This window comes from Rhinolophus sinicus, linkage group LG06 (genome assembly GCF_036562045.2).
Source record: "Rhinolophus sinicus isolate RSC01 linkage group LG06, ASM3656204v1, whole genome shotgun sequence".
In the NCBI taxonomy this organism is placed as follows: Eukaryota; Metazoa; Chordata; class Mammalia; order Chiroptera; family Rhinolophidae; genus Rhinolophus; species Rhinolophus sinicus.
In genome coordinates, this window is record NC_133756.1 from 115,062,256 (window position 1) to 115,077,123 (window position 14,868).

The 14,868-nt window shown below is 45.9% G+C and overlaps 1 protein-coding gene across 14 annotated transcripts in view; it reads left to right on the forward strand.

Moving 5' to 3' along the window:
• TENM4 (teneurin transmembrane protein 4) overlaps positions 1 to 14,868 on the forward strand; it is a 972,743-nt gene that overhangs the window by 243,476 nt on the left and 714,399 nt on the right. For 9 of the 14 annotated variants that reach the window (XM_074335699.1, XM_019726370.2, XM_074335692.1 and 6 more), the window contains exon 1: positions 9,384 to 9,985. The exons of 1 other annotated variant lie outside the window; for it this stretch is intronic. The gene's annotated coding sequence lies outside the window, so the exon portion shown is untranslated. Of the gene's footprint in view, positions 1 to 9,383; positions 9,986 to 10,576; positions 10,684 to 11,207; positions 11,542 to 14,868 lie in introns of those variants that run through there. 4 more of the 14 variants (XM_074335701.1, XM_074335703.1, XM_074335695.1 and 1 more) reach the window with 4 other exon arrangements.

Genomic DNA, 14,868 nt, shown 5'->3' on the forward strand with positions numbered 1-14,868 from the left:
AAATGTTGTAAACACTAAAAAGAAAAAAAAAGAAAAAGGAAACTAAAATAAAACTAAAAATTACCATTAATTTCATCATCAAGAAATAATCACTGATTACTTGCATATCTTTGATATATATTTGACATATATATGATTTACATATGCATATGATTATTTCCCACTGAAGTAGATATTATGGCTATTTTCCCAAATCAGTAAATATTTTTCTACAGCATGATTTATTATTTGTGATGGAAGAAGGGAAATACAGATAGAAGACTAAAGAAGTTAATTAAAATGTGAATTAAAAGTATTGGTATGTACTCACAGTGAATTTTCCTTTTGAAGAAAACTACATATCTCCTAAACCTGTCCATAAAAATAAGGCAATGAGCAACTCCTAATAGCAAGACTGTGGTTTCTAAAAACCATTTCCCACTAAAAAGAGCTAGGGATCCCCCGAAAAAAATGGATGATTCCAGATCTGGTTCTGGATAGGTACCAGATGTCCCTGAGACATCTTATTATTCCAGAAAAAAGAAAAAAGGAAAAGAAATAAAGAGGCTATCAAATATTCAGTAGACAACAGGCAATATGAAGATGTTCCCACCAGCCAAAGATGGGGCAATTTGAACATCAATGTGAATAAAACTTGAAATGAATGAAAATACATAAAATATATTTAAATACATGAGCTCATAATGACTGCCCCCACCACCCCCCAAAAAAAATCTCATTGCTTACCTCTGGAGGATGCTAGGGAATCAACTTATTCTTTAGAAACCCGATAAATAAAATGAAAGACTCCAACATTTATCCTGCTTTTTCAGTACGCAAATAGTTCATGAGAGGAAGTTTCTCTTTATAGAATTATTCCAGTTAAAAGAGAAGAGGGAATGACAGAATCAGAATATGAGCAGTTTACAACCTCTAGTGAAATTATGAATCTAGTCCATTAGCATCAAAGACTTCTAACACCACAAAGACAGGTGGAAGTACGAATACCATCTAGAGAGCAGTCTGACCCCAAAAAGAATTAACTTTGAATTGGGTTGAACTTCTAGAAATACCAGTTTACAGGAAATATAAGATGTAGAAGACCATGTTAAACCAAAAGAGTGCACAATCAGTAAACTCAGGTTATGGGAGACTCTAGAGGACAAAAGGCCCAGTCTCTTTAACAAGTATGTACCAGATGTGGTGGTGGCGAGGGGATATATGGAGGAAAACCTAGAGGTGAAAAGAGACTTAAGAGATAATACCAACCAATTACAATGCATGGAGTTTATCTGGATCTTGATGCAAACAAGCTGAAAAAAAGGGGGGGGGGGAAGATTTATGAACCAATCAGGGTAGTTTGAAGAGAAACTGGGTAGTTTACAACATTAAGATATTATTGTTATTTTAAAATGTAGTCATATATTTTGGGTTTTCAAAAATAGTTCATATATGTTAGGGATAGCTACTGAATTATTTATGGACCTGATGATATGCTGCCTGGTATTTCCTTCATAACACTGGGGGGGAGAGTAAGTAGGTAGGGATACAGATAAAACAAGATTGGCCGTGAGTTAATAATCATTGAAACTAAGTGATGGGTATAGTTTATTCACCAAGTTTTATATTTGTTTGGAATTTTCCATAAGAAGTTAAAGAAAGGTCACAAAAATATTTATTGTGAATCCTTTCCAAATTCATTAAATAGTCTTCAACACCATGATCTGTAATAGCTGTGTAATAGTTCCTCATTCTGTGATATGCCATAATACATTTGATTATTTGCTAATTGGTTGACACTTAGATTATTCCAATTTGTCACTATTACTACTGACATTAAGACTCTGACATAATTCTTTCTGTCCATGATTATTTTCTTTTAATTAATTCCATTAAATGTGGACATAGATTCGTGGGTTGAAAGCTCCACACAATGGGAAATATTGCTTTTGGTAAATATCACTAAATTCTCTTTCAGAAAGGTGCCAATTGGCAATATAGGGAGAGTAACTGTTTTCTTGTTATGTCATTTTTCTCTGATACATTTCGCATTTGATAAGTAAAAAAACAAAACTCTATTATTGTATCTTTCATTTCTTGGAGTTATGAGTGAGTTACATATCTACCATATATTTAGCTTTGTACTTTTTAGTAAATTAGCTTTTTATGTCTTTTGTCTACTTTTCTATTGAGAAGACTTTTTCTTACATATTTATAAATCCTCATTAAATATTAAGGATAATAGCACTTTTCATGTATGTTTTAAATGTTTCCCAACATTTTGTTGTTCTTTTGATTTTTGTCTTGGTTTTTATAAATATACAAACATTTCAAAATTTTGATATCAAATTTTTGACATTTTCCTTTATGATTTTTTTCCTTTTTACATCACACTTAAACCAGTCTTCTTTCTTTACCTCCTGAATCATGTACATTGTCGTCTATGTTTTATTCTAGAATTTTCATTTTTTTACGTTTAGTGTGAAAAGTTTAAAGGGATTCCATAAGGGACAGGAATTAACTACCATCCCCCATCAAATGGCTTTCCAGTTACACTGTTAATTGAAATGTTCATTCTTTCCCAACTGATGTGAAACCTCAACATCCTCTGGGTTGCTTATTTTTAAAAGTCAACAGACTTGATGGTGATAATTTAATAGCCTTATTTAACAATTTTGAGTAGCAACTATATGCCTCGTCTTAAGTTAGTTGATAGAGATTTATTTAAATGAATATAGTATAATCACTGTGATGCCTGTGGCTGAATTCAAATGGTACATCCATATAATGAAATAGTATTCAACCATAAAAAAGAATGAGGAGGCACTTAATCCCGAGATATATTGTATAATGGAAAAAGTATTATACAGAAGAGAACAGTATGTGCTATTTGGGAATGAATATTAATGTTACTTCTTCTGACCCACAGGCTGATAAGGTCTAGAAATATTGTATGACAATCTGATTTGGGAATCATAACAGAATTTTTTTAATAGGGTTGTTAGAAGGATGAAATGTATGAATATGTGTAAAGCATTAGGTCAGTGTCTGGCATGACAATCATTGGAATCACCCTATAGAGGCTTTGGTAATTTAGTGGAGGTCTTTGTGGTCCCCTTTTTCTTCATTTGTTACATTCTTGATGATTTCTGGACCCATGACCCTCTGGATCAAAATGCAGTCATAAGAAAGGCTACAGACTTCCAGGCCTAGGAATGAATTTGGTGTAGCTTTGTAGAAGACCGGTCTCTGCCACCTGATCTACCTATCATGAAAAAGGCAAATCCTCACTAGTCGCAAAGAAGCCTGTTAGGCAAATTGTAAGAAGACATAAGACAAAAACCGGGCAAAAAGGAGGCTTCTGCTAAGATGCATGGTTTTGGGAAACTATGTATCACATGTCATTAAGCATGCAGGAGGAAAGCTTTAGGAGAGCTCCTTTTGAGGAGATAGACCATTGCCACCATCCCTTGGAAAGAAAGTGTTGTGTAAGCAATGTCAGCGATAGAGCACCTCTCTGCTGTGAAAAGGGTGCTGACCTAATCAGAGAGGATGCTTCCACCTTGGCATTTTGCCAGCTCGTCACCTTTGACCCCAACAGATGCTGCTGTTTTCTGATCAGTGTTTTCCCTGCTAGCTGGGAACCAATGTCAGTGGAGGAGCAATCAGAACCATTATATACTCACTTGAATCTTAGCCCCATTACCCAAACCACCAGGCCCTCACAGGCGGAGAGCATCGTGTGGCAGGGGATGGGGTAACCGTGTGTCAAACACCCATCTTCCACAAGTGCATGCACACATACTTAGGAGGGTTGGGAGCCCACATTCATCCAATCATTTCACAAATATTCATTGTATGTTGACTTTGTGTCAGGCACTGTGTTACATACTGCGGATCCCAGCAGTGACCAAGATACTCATGGGAACTATGCTGCAGGTTGGGCAAATGTTTTTGTTTTTTTTAATAAAAAGTGAAACAAATGCATACACAAATAATTTCAGCTTGTGAAACAGGTGAGGAAGGGCATAAACAGGCTGTAATCGTGGAGAGTAATGGCATGGCCTACTCTATCTAGACAAGATTAACCATATCTTCAAAGTGGACTGAAGTTCACGGAGAGCGCACTTCACTGCCAGTATCGTTAATTCTGTCCATCCACCCATCTAATACGGTGTGGTGGCTAAGAACCTGAACACAGAACAATACAAGCTGGAATCTCGCTTTGCCATTTATTAGTCATGTGACCTTGGACAAATTGCTCATCTTTTGTAAGTCTCGGTTTTCTCACCGATGGAATAGAGGTAATAATCATATTTATCACATGGTGTTGCTCTGCAATTTAAATGAGGCAGTGCCCTTTGCTTAGTCCTGGGCACGGTGCTCAGTACATGCTACGTAGCTATCTTGTTAGTGGCCCTGGTTTCTTCACTCAGTGAGGGAATATTTACTAAGAACCTCTGAGTGCCAAATACTTGGCTGGTCATTGGAGTGGGGGCAGAGAGAGACAAGATCCCGCCATTTCTCTAAAAGAGAAAACTTACAGTGAATCCAAGCAGAGGCTTTCCTCTTCTTCTCTAGCAGACACATTCTAAAGTCATTGTTTACCCCAGTACCAGCTTTGAATTCCCACAAGACAGAAAGATAGCTCATAGGTTGAGCTGACTAACCTGCCAGAGAATAATAACTGGCCTCACCTCTTAGCTTGAAAAAATGGGGAAAAGCACTGTCTTGGGAATTTTGGAGAACCAGGTTCCAATTCTGATTCTGTTGAGCCAGAATCACAGAAGCCTCAGTGTACTCACCCTCCCTCCCAAGTTGTCTTAAAGATTTGATGAGATAATATCCGTGAAGGTTCCAGAGCGCCATAGAAGGCTTTCCAAAAATGTCTACTGTTCTTCCTTTGGTTCCTGCCACTGCTCTGCCCCTCTGGGTCCCTGTTCCTCCCATGTAAACTGGGGAAAAAAGGAACCCAGCAAGGGTAGGTACAAGGTGAGGGTCAATCAGCAGATATGGGGGGATTCGAAAAGGTGAAAGGGCTATGCCTCTGTAAGGTGTTATTATTAGGTTGGCCTATCCACATACGTAGTAAATATTTCTGGGAGATGAAAACTCACTGATGCTGAGGAAGCCTTACCAGAGAGCCATTTACAGCAACCTCTCTAAGGAATGAGAACATCCACTGGCCTGCAATCACCCCCTCTACCCTCCAATTGTGAGCATCTGATTGCGCTTATCAGTGGGTGTTCAATTCCTATGTAACCAGCTTGCATACTTATGTCATATCAGACAACAGCCACAAAGCATTGTCCCTTGCCCCTACATGTCTCCTTGCCTGAAATACCAGCTCTCTGAAACAATTTTACAGTAACTGCCGGACTCAAGTGTTTTTGCAAATAAACACATTTCCTAATTAAAACTTGCCCTTTAAAGACTCACATTTTCATGGCCCCACTATAGGTTTTCCTTTTCTTGTAACATATCACAGAATCAATAAGGGCAGTGCAAACATTAATATATACAGTTTCAACAGCTCTAACAACCTATCTGCCTACATAAGAACACCTTCTCCTCCTCTCCAGCCCAGCTAATAATTTCTCCTGATTTGTTAAATGCCTTCTTATTTCACTCTCAAAGATAAAGCTTAAAAGGTGGTTAGTCTTAAGGGGGAGTGGGAAGGGTAGATTGAAAAGGGATAAAGTGAAAGAGGAGTGTGTGGGGGGGCGTCATTTCAATTTTTGGTCTTTTTTAATGACAGCTTTTAATTTTTGTTATGAAAGTAATGAATGTTCAATGTGGGAAAGTTAGAAAGTATGAAAAAAGCATGAAGAAGAAAATATAGCTTACTCATAATGCTATCATTCAGAGGCAACCATCGTTAATCTTTGGCTTTTTTCCCCCAGATTATTCTCCATGAGAATTTTTACGTAGTTAACAATTTTGAAGTCTGCTTTAAAAAAAATTTTGTTAACGTGGTAACATTGGCATTTTTCCATGGACTGAAAAACTCTTCAAAAAAAAAACGAGAAAAACTTTAGAGTTTGCATAATATTCCAGCAAGGCTGTCACAATTTACTTATCCTACTTGACCCTTTAGGCTGTTTCAATTTTTTTCCCCATTATCATAAATAATGTACTGCTACCATAACCAATCTACTATTTTGTTGTTGTTTCTTTGTTTCCTGGGTAATACATGGGGCTGGCTGTTAGGAGGGTCTTAGGCTGAATATTACAGCAGTGTTTCCTATGGCACAGACTGGCCATACAGAGACTCTCCAGCTAGCTGTAGAGATAGATTACAATATGGTAACAACTGACCTCACTTTCTCCTCTAAAACCATTTCCTCCTGAATTCTCTTGACATCCAAGTGAATAGTGGCACCCTCCACCCAGATACCCAAGCTTGAGAATTAGGAGTCACTTTGGACTTCTCCTTGCCTACCCCCACCAACCAGTCACCAAAATCTGTTCACTTTACATCTTTGATCTCTCTCAAGTCTCTCCTCCCTTTTCCATTCTCACTGCAATTGCCTTTAGTTTACCTAAAGGACCTAACTAAGCATCTTGGTCTTCCCAAGCCACTCTCTTTAATCCATTTCTCCAGACTGCTGCCAGATCTTCTTTTTCAAATACCTTGTAAGATCCCCTGCCTCCTCTGCTTTAAAGCCTTTAATAAGTTTCTGCTCCCCACCCCCACTCAGTACCTGAGCTTCCGGGATGTTTGAGATCCTGAGTTTTTTTCAGGCCCTATCAAGATCCAACCCTACCTCCTGCTCTAGACTCCACCCAGGCACTTCCTTCACATGTCAACTCTGCAGCCATAATGCTTTGTCCATGTCCTTATACTGTTAAATCTATTTAAAAAGCAATTCCCCTCCCTTCATGGACTAGCTAACTCCCTTGCCTTAAAAACTCAGCTTAAATGCCACCTCCTATAGGAAGTCTTCCCCTTAAGGTTTTGACTGGGCATCCTTCTGTGTTCACACTCTGCCTGTTCCTCAGGAAGAAACTCACCACACTGTGCCTCTCCTTGACGGTGGGGGTTGGGCTTTGTTCATCTTTTTTTTAACCTCTAAATACGTCAGATGTATAGTTCCTAAAAACAAGACTAATCTCCTACATAACCATGGTAATGATCAAAATAAGGTAATGATATATGCTATTATCTAACGTACAGACCTTATTTTAATTTTATCAATTATCCTCTTAATGTCTCAATCCAGGACCACATGTTGCATTTATTGCCATGACAACTACTTGTAAACCATTCCTTTAATCTGGAACTGTTCTGGAGTCTGTTTTTCATGACTTCAGGATTTTTGCAGAGTCCATAACAGTTATTTCATTGAATGGTCCTCAGTTTAGGTTTGTCTGATGTTTCCTCATGATTAGATACAGTCTATTCATTTTGTCAGGAATACCACAAAAATAATATTATGTCTTTCTCAGTGCATCGTATCAGGAGGTACATGTCTATTTGTCATATTCACAGTAATGCTGATTTATTAATTACCTGATGAAAGTGGAGTTGGCCAGATTTTTGAACTGTAAAGTCACTATTTTTCCTTTGAAATTGCAAAGAATCTTTGAGACTGCAAAATACCTTGTTTCTCATTATACTTTCACCCACTACATTTATTTTAGCATTTGGGCTTCCGTCTTCTCATTGGTCAAATGAAGTGCGTGGATGAACAGTGGATTCCAGAATTTTTACTCTCAAGGATCCCTTTCTTATCCCCTCTGACATGAACCTCATATTTTGAAATATTTTGAATAGCATATTTTGAATAGCATTTCTCAAGGTATATATGACTCATTTTCCTATTACACATTCATCAGACATGTCTACTGCATTATATACTCACAAAGGCAGAGACTGTTGGCCTCACCACTGATCCAATGTCCAGATCCAATGACAGTGCTAACCACAGAGTAGGTGGTCAACAAATACTTGTTGAAGGATTGAATCTGACTGCCAATCACAGCTTATGCCCAGCATTTGATGTCTGCAGTGAGGACACAAAATTGATAAATGCTATCCAAAGGCAGAAACATGACATTTTAGTTAGTCTTAGAGGCTTTGTCACTGGTCAGTGTTCAGTTATGACGATTTTAAAAATAGACCGGACAGAGTACATGGAAACTTCCCACCCACCCTTACCCCATCCCTGCCTTTCTGGCATGCCTTAGTTAGATGTTAAAGGGGTGTTGTAGCACCTCATGTTTATAATCTCTCTGTTGCCTCTGTAATCAGAGGATGGCAACTGGCTAGACAGTCTCCTGACCACACAATAGGGTTTTGAAAAATATCCTAGACCTTATTTCATATGTATATGAAATTTGTATTGTCATATTTTCTCTGTCATTAAGCACTTTAGATCATGGAGATATAATGTAGCAGAAGATCATGTAGGGAGTTTTTTTTTAAAGGGTTGGCAGGGAAATAAACTAACATTAGTTGAGCATCTCCTATATGCCCAGTTCTTTCTTTGTTTTCTCTTTTCATTTTACATATTAGGAAACAGGCTGGGTAAGGGGTAATGGTTTGCACTGTCACACGGCTAGCATGCAGAAGATCAGGGGGTGGGAATTTCTCCAGTCTTTTTCCAAAGCGCTTGCCAGAGTAGCCACTGTACCAAGCTGCCTCTCCCATCATCATATAAAACTGTCCTCTTGGAAGTGCGCTGGCGATCACAATCTAGACATTGGAAGGACACACATCTCTTAGACCCTGTTCACTGCAGTTATTTTTTTAAATGATTGTTATCACGACTCACTAGCTGTTACCATGGTTTAGGAGAAGTTGTCAAAGGAAAGAGAGCTTTTCTTTGGGTATCCTGTATGCCTGAAGAAGGAACTCAGGTTCTCAGCTCTTAATTAACTCTGGCTCTGCTGCAGCAGCAACGCAAGAGATCGTCCCTGGCAAAGTGTTGTGTGTGTGTGTGTGTGTGTGTGTGTGTGTGTGTGTGTGTGTGTGAAATAACATCAGGGGGTAGGCAGGGAGGGAGGCCACGCACCCGAGAGAGACCCGGGAGCAAGTGAAGGGGGAAGGGAGAGGAGACGAGACAATGCTACAGAGAGACGGGAGAGAAAACCAAAGAGGGGGGAAAGAGAACAAAAGGCAAGAGGAGGGGAAGCAGAGAAAGTCGGGATAAGGAAAGAGAAAGTTTGAGAAAGGGGGCGAGAAAGCAAGCAAGGACGGTAAGAGGAGGCCGAGAAAAATACTGAACTGAGAGAACTTGGAGAATTCGAGAAAGAAAAGAAAAGAAAAGAGTAGAGAAAGAAGCGGAGAAGAAGGAGGGAAAGGGGGAGGCGCGAGAAAGGTATTGGCGAGAGCAGAGACTCGGGTGAGCCCAGAGGCTGGTGAGTGGCCGCGGGAGGAGGCGCATCACCTGCGTGGCGCCCCCCGGCGTCGTGGTGCGGCCCTGCTCCCAGAGCCTGTGCGCCGCGGCTCACCCAGCCGCGTAGGATTGGCTCCCGCCTCCCATTCATGTAACCTGCGTGTGCGTGAGCGTGTGTGTGTGAGTGTGTGTGTGTCTCTCTCGCTCGCCCTCTCTGTCTGTGTGTAAGAGAGCGAGGGTGGGGGACGGAGGCAGGCAGGCGAACAGGCAGGGAGGAGAAGAAGAGGAGGGAAGCTATTAAACACACACACTCACACACACGCGCGCGCACACACCCGCCCCACCCCCCCAGAAGCCTCGGGATTGCAGCTGTTTCATGTGGGGCAGCAGTGTTGGCAGGGACGCCGGCCGGGAACGGCCGGGAGCGGGAGCCCGGCGTGCGCGCGCTGCTGGAGGCTCGTTGGTGCTCCGCTCCCCGCGGGAGCTATTGTTGGTCTCACTGGAGCTGAGCCCAGAGCCGGGACCTGCTCCTTCCTGGGCACCCAGTTCGGGCTCGCGGAGCGGAGGAACCGCGCCTCCGAGTGCGAGAGGAGCTACCAGCGCGTCGCCTTGCTTCCCTGCCGCCCTCTTCCCCGCTTCCCGGGCGGTGGCAGTCTGCAGCCACGGTAAGGCAGCGTGATCCGCTCTACGAAAAGCGCCTTGGGGACCGCGGCGGCGCCTCGCCGGCTCTCTCGCTTCTCTGCGCTCACTAGCTGTGGCAGGGTCGGGGCAGTTTCCGCGGATGCCCGAGGTTCCGGGGAACGCTCGCCTGCTCCCCCCGGCCCGCACTAGGGGTGGAAGGGAAGGAGGCTGGGGCGTGGGTTGCCGGCGACGCGAGCCAGTCTGGAACCCCGAGTCTCCGACGCTGCAGCCCCCGGAGCCTACCGCGGACTGGAGCCGGGGAGCGAGTGTGAGGGGAGATCAGGGAGCTCGGCGCGGGCGGGGGACTCGGGACCGAGGGTGCGAGAGAATCGGCGCTCCCCGGGTTCGTCGGCCTCGCCGGGATCCCCTTCCAACCCTAGTGCCCTGCAGCCGCTCTGCAGACCTGACGACCCAAACACCCTGGCGGGCGCTGGAAGATCCCGCGAGGCGGCGCCGGGCTTCAGACGTTGCAGCCTGCCCTGCGGGGTGAGCGCCGGCTGCAGTGGCCCCGCGTGCGCCGTGGTTCGAGCGGAAAACCGGTAGACAAGATCCCAGCCCCGCACCCTCCGCAGCGGGTGCGGCGCTCGCCTCTCCTCGCCCGCCGCCTTGCAGCGGTGTTTACGTTCCCTTCTGAGCGAGTTGAGGCTGTGGCCGCCGGGTGGACGCTCAGAGCTCTCCGGGTGTGAGTGTGTGTGTGACTACTCGTACCCCCGGCTTCGGGAAATGTGCTCCGCGTTGAAATGTGATCACCGAGCTTCTTAGTCATTTTCCTCGAGATTTAAAAATACAGTCTTTATATTGGAGGAGCAGACGGGAAGGTGGTATCGCGGGATGAGTGTGTGTGTGTGTGTGTGTGTGTGTGTGTGTACGCAACCAGGGAATACACAGCTAACTACTGGGGCGAGGGGAGGTTCAACTGGTGAGTCCTCGTTGGCGGGCGGTAGGGTGGGCTTTGCTGGCCGCTTCTCAGCCCTGCCCCCACCTAGGCTAGGTTGGAAAGTACTGGAAATTCAACTGCGTGGTCACTAACTTTGGAAATTGGCTCCCCTTTCAGGGCGAGAAATTAAGGCGATTTGTGCACCCTGGTCCATGTGGCCGAGGGTATTATTATATTACTCAGTTGGGTACGGTACCTCTTCAAGAACCGCGCCAATCCCCGCCTGGTCCCTAACCCCCTCCTACCTCCCAGCCCAGGCGAAAAGGTTCGTAGACATGCAGTTATCCATAAGCCACCGATGCAGCGAAAGCGGCGTAGAGAGGCAGCTTGGGTTTTGCCGGATTCTGCGTGCCCTCTTGGTGTTTGACTAGCCCACGAAATCGCCCTGCTGCTTTGTAGAAGGCCGCGGTGGGGCACGCTCGGGATCCGAGCGCGGGGGCGCAGGGGGTGCCCATGTGCTGAGCTGTGCGGCCGCGCACGCAGGGAGATCAGCCGACTGGCTTCTCTGGCAGTTATATAAACGGCCTGAATGATTACCCAGAAGCATGATACGAGCAGCCGGTTCGCGAAAGACAAGCCTGAAAGTTTGCCTGCTTAGGGAATGTAAGTACCGGGGCGCTCCCACCCCGGGACCGGAGAGCAGGGAGCCGCCTCACATCAAGGCGGCGCCCACTTCTACCATGGGCGTTGGGTGCTGATGCTACTGTCCCCACAGAACCGGTTATCGATGCAGGGACTGGGTAGAGTATCCGGGGTTGATCATAGAGAAAAAACCGGTCAGAACTCAGGGTCCACTGAATCCTCAGAGCCCAAAGGGATGTTCGCTGGACTTGCAGGGAATGCTGTTTTAGGAAACTGACTTTGTGTCCTGGGAAACCTCAAAGTCCCCCTTCTTTGCCCCCCTCCCCCCCGCCATCTTTCACACCCAGTGCCCTTCACGTGTTTGAAACCTGCCTGCGATGCCTGGTCCCCTTTGGAAATGCCAGGCATCAGCCATCCTGGCCCACTCTGACGGGAGGTTCGGAAGGAGCATACTGGCCTCTGCCAGGTCGGCCACCATTATGCACCTATTTCTGGTTTCCTGGGCCAGCCGGCGCTAATGGGGATGGGTGCGGAGTATGGCTTCCTTCTCCCTAGCTTTTCTCCTACGCGGAAGGCAGTTTGCTTCTGTTGCGTTTATTCTCTCCCCATTTCGCTGCTTCCCTTCACCGCCGCAGCCTGTAGCCACGCTGATGGTTTTCGATAGAGGAACCAACAGTAGTAGAGTGTTTTGAAACCTTGTTTTTCGCCTGTAGAGGGATAAGCCACCCAGACCTAACAGACATGCGGAACGCTGAAGTCTGGGGCACAGTGGCCCCTCAAGTCCCTTCCCCCCGCAGTCGGGAGGTGGTGGTGTGCTTGGGTGGGGATTGTTTTGTTTTTGCCACATTCCAGGGTCCTGAAACCCCACATTCTCTCCCCCCTGAAATCTGGGTTCCGTGTGAGTGTTCCGCGCTGTAAAATAAATCCTCTCTCTCGCAGACCTGTGGGGCCCTTTGGATTTCCTGCCGCTGCCATGATCCTTAACAATGCGATTGCAAAGCTCGTGCTCTGCTGGGAAAAATCCCCAGGTGGTGGCCGGCCGCGCCTTGACCTTGCCGATGGCGCCTTTAACCTGGCTGCCTGAAGGGCTCCGGCTCCGCCGCGGAGGTCCGGGAAGGAGGAGGGCGCCCAGGGCGAGAATCGGGTCGCGGCCGGCGGCTGTGGGGAGGGGACGGGGCTCAGCAGCAACCTGTTTCCCCGCGCGAAGGGGCGGCTCATTCCCGCTCCCCCTCTTCGGCATGGGCCGGGTGCAGCCTTCCTCCTCGCCGGCCTCGGGCCGTCTCCGGAGTTTCGGTGTCAGCTGCACCCGCCGAGCCCCCTCGCGCTTTCTGCCGGCGTCCGGAGGGTGCCGTCGGATTCGGGCTCCTGGGCGGACAGAGCTGCAATCAGCGCGAGCCAGGCTGCTAGGTGGGCGGGGCCTGGGCGGGAAACGCGAGCCCAGGCCGCCTTGTTCCAGGCTGCGTTCTAGCCCCCAGCGCTGCGCCGCGCCGCGCGGGGTCCCGGTTGCGCCTCCCACCCCTCTCCCGGGCTGCTCCGCGTTCTCTGGATCCCAGGCGCGCCCCGGGCGCCCTGCGGCTCAGCTTTGCCCAGGAGCTCTCCTCGCCAAAGTTAGGAGGGATGTTTTCACAGGTGGTGGCGTTGAAAGTGTGTGTGTGTGTGTGTGTGTGTGTGTGTGTCCGTCCCCGTGTGTCCTGGGGAGGGAGGTGTGCGGCAAAGCCAGACACAGTAGAAAAACGGATTCCCCTCTTTGTAGGCGTTATAAGGGAATGATGAGAAAGATCTGTTTTCTCTGGGGAGGGTAATGACGGGAAGTCCTTCCACCTAGTGGTGCTGGACCAGTCGGAGCTGATTTCCTGGGGTGAACGAGTGTCTTCTCTTGGTGCCTTGCCTGCAGTAGGTCCTTATGAATGTTTGGGGAATTGAACGCTCCCAGGGTTCTTCAGGCAAGACTAAGGACATAGATGCTCGATGGTTTTAGGAAGCTAATTCTTGGAAGGTTTTATTCCCAGCATGTATCTTAAAGTCAGTGGGGCAGAGTCCGCTTAACCTGTGAATTCACCATCCTCCGGGGTAGGGAAGTTGTCAGGAATGGAGAGGTTCGGTTTTGGAGAGAGATATTTTGGATTTATCTGCCCGGGTCCTGTTCTTATCAAGGCCTTTCTTTGGGGATGGGGTAGAATGAGGGCAGTAAGCCAATAAAACAACCTATGGACTGTTGGGGAAGGACCAGCGTTGCCCACTGCGGGCTTCAGGGGGCAGAACCAGTACTCACCCTGAAGAACTATCAGAGGACAGTTCCACAGCGAATGGAATGATCTGGAATATGAGGTAGTGAGCTCCCCACCCCCAGTAGAAGATGGGGTATTGAAGTAGTGGGTGACTGGGATCTCCAAGGCTCTCCTTTTTGAGGTATAATCTCACCCCTGCTGTTTTGTGGGAGTAAGTTTATGGGATGTGACTTTAACCCCTTAATTTACTGGGTGGGAATTATGGTTGCGTTGCCTTGGGCAAGTTACCTTTGGAACTTCATTTCTGTCCTGTACGTATGGAAGATATTGTCTAGTTTACAGAACTGTAGGGATTAACGTGCAGTAAACCTTTGACACACGGTAGGCCATTCACAAAGGATCATTCCCTCCCACCTCCTTCAATCCTTTCTAACATTGTGCATTTGGTGGGTAGGGGTTGGACCTGGAAATCAACAGTCCCCAAAGAACCAGCAGCACTGCATCCACAGTCTATTTAAAACCAGCTCAAATGCTTGAAACAAAAATATCTTCTCTTTTCTTAGAAAAGTCATTTCCACTTTTGTTAGAATTTCTCCCTCATTGAGTCTTTTTTTTTTTTTTTCCTAACAGAATTACATGCTTGGACAGATTGGTGTGTTACATAACCTGGTATTCTAGATCAAAAGTTACAAATATGGGAAAGAAGGTGATTAGGCATTTAAGATAAAGACTGTTGGGCAATGCAAGCAAGGGACTCAGGATGACCACTCACAGTCGTTAACTGTCTTGGAAGTTGAAGGAAAAAGATGGAATAAGCACATGGTACGAATCCTCACCTGGGTCCTCTCTGGTTCTAACGAACAGCTGTTGTGCCTGCACCGCAAGCCTTCTGGTGTTCTTGTCCCAGTACCTCCTCCCTCATCCATGAATCTAAAAAGTGAAACAAAGAACAATGGGATTTAAATCACCTCCTTGCAGATTTAATTCCAAAAGCCTAGCAGGGTAAAGCAACATCAATTCCAGATCTAAGTAGCTGATTTTGACCTGCCTTCTTATATGATCTATCAGCCTGGCTTATTGTAACTGAAAGCTGAATCACTCCATCTTTGCTTTGCACCTA